Here is a 2,274-nt window from a genome sequence, read left to right as displayed (position 1 = left end):
GGGGGGGGGGGGGGGGGGGGTGTCGTCTTGGCCCAAACTCTTGAGAACAGCTAAACATTCGGTGATTCAACCCCCAAGCTAATTCAGGAGATCGCCGTTTTAATTTCTTATTTGCAATGGAAGGACGAGGCAAGATATTGTTCTAAAATAAAGACCAAAAAAATTCAGTGGTAGTAGATTTAATAAGCTACTTGTCATCCGTCACCCTACCATTGATCTTGAGAGAATGGATGGTGTCTCCTTTTTCTCAACTAGTGCGAGTTGTTGCCTTAATGCTGAAAAATTTGCTTCCGATCCCAAGATGGTAGTGGTTGGATTACCTCAGATTATTCAAAGTTTAAAGGCTCGTGCATGGACAAACACAAAGTTCTATTAAGTTTTTCTTACGGCTCTATGTTGTGGGGTTTTCAGCGAATCTTATTATCCAAGGAGTGCATGAGATTAGTTTTGTAAACCTAAGCCAACTAAATACAAAGCGAATGAAGTCCTCGGCTAAAAATAAATAATTCAAGACTTTATTTAAATTAAAATTTCAATTGATGACTAAAATCATTGATAAAAAATCCAGAGCACTGATTCATTGAAAATTAATACTTGATGAAACTAAAAAGAGAGCTAGCTAGGGAGATAATCACATGTCGCTATTGCACGAATTTAATATAACAAAGGATTAATGACATGACCCATGAACAACACCACACCACTTTGCTTCTATGTAGAATCTAGATTATATTACTAAAACCAAAGCACACTTGCAGGCAGGGATGGATCCAAGAAGCCTTAATTTTTTTCCAGTCCGGGCTAATAGCCTTGGACGAGCAAACATTTCACTTTTTTAGGAACGATTTTTTGGGGACCATGGTTTTTTTGGGGGACCATGATTTTATTTCGGGTAAAGACATTAGAAGTAATTCTAGGTTACCCCATATCTAGTTATTTATTTAATACCTAATCTACCCTCTTAATTTAGGTTATGATTAGTGAAATGATTTAGTTAAAAACAATTAGTGAGATTAAATTAAAAGATGAGTTTATTATTAGTTGAATAGAATTATTGTGAGAGTAGAATTAGAGAAGATGAAGGAGAAAAACATGGAAAATAATTTTTTTTCCAATTCACCCCCTTTGAGTATTCAAGTGATGAAAACTCATCTAATTCTTCATCTCCATCCTCTCCTAAAATATTTGTTAATCTTCAAAATGATCCGGATTTGGCTTATTTCTTAGATGGTGATTGTATTCTTCCCCAAAATGAAACTCAAGATGAAAATGATGGATTTTATGAACCACAACCGGAGGAAGAGTATTTGGGTGAACAGGTATGCTCCAAACTTAGATAATGTATGTTGAATTGGTAAAAACTTTCCCAAAAATGTAAATTTTTGAACTGGATTTTGCACAGTTCAGTTACATTATATGAAGAACATGTAACCGAACTGCTCTGAACGTGTAGTTTGGTTGCCTTGTGAGATGAATAAGTAACCGAACTCATTTGAAGATGTAGTTCGGTTACTTTATCCAAACACGCAGGTTACCGAACTCCACATTAATGGAAGTTCTGAGATGCAGTGTTATGTTCGGTTGGTTCGCAACTAACCGAACTTTACGTAAAAATAAAGTTTAACTAAGTGTATACAGTTCGTTTGGTTCGCAAACGGCATGTACCAACTATCTAACCGAACTATGTTTAATAAGTTCGGTTGTTTCGCAAACTTGAACCTAACAACATAACCAATCGAACTTAACAAACAAAAAAAATCTGAAGTTCCAGTGTCTAGTTCGGTTATCTACATAAAATACAAAGTAACCGAACTCTGTTCCTTTTATTAGTTCGGTTGTTGCGATAAAATTCACATGTTACCGAACTCGGTTCCTTTTATTTGTTCGGTTGTTTTGCAACTTGCTTAACCAACCGAACAATGAGTTCGGTTTCTTGATAAAATTATTATGCAACCGAACTTATTTGTCATTGCATTGATGTTGTTACATTTCTTGTAGATGGAATCACAACCTATACCAATGCATGATCAACCTTCTCCGATTGGTATGTTGTTCGAAGATACATCTATTCACTATGCAAATGAGTTGGTATTTGACTTACCTATTGATGTGAAGAATTGGGCTAGAGAACATGCCAAGAGAGTCAATTGTGTCTTGGTTTTGAATGGAAAATAAAGCAACACTCGTTTTGAAATGGTTTGTGAGAGAAGTGGACATCCTGATTTTAGTCACAAGAGGAAGGGTTATGAGTATAAAGGAAAGACGACGAGGAAG

This window comes from Papaver somniferum, chromosome 1, assembly GCF_003573695.1.
Source record: "Papaver somniferum cultivar HN1 chromosome 1, ASM357369v1, whole genome shotgun sequence".
NCBI classification, from domain to species: domain Eukaryota; kingdom Viridiplantae; phylum Streptophyta; class Magnoliopsida; order Ranunculales; family Papaveraceae; genus Papaver; species Papaver somniferum.
Note: the sequence above shows the minus strand (reverse complement) of the source record.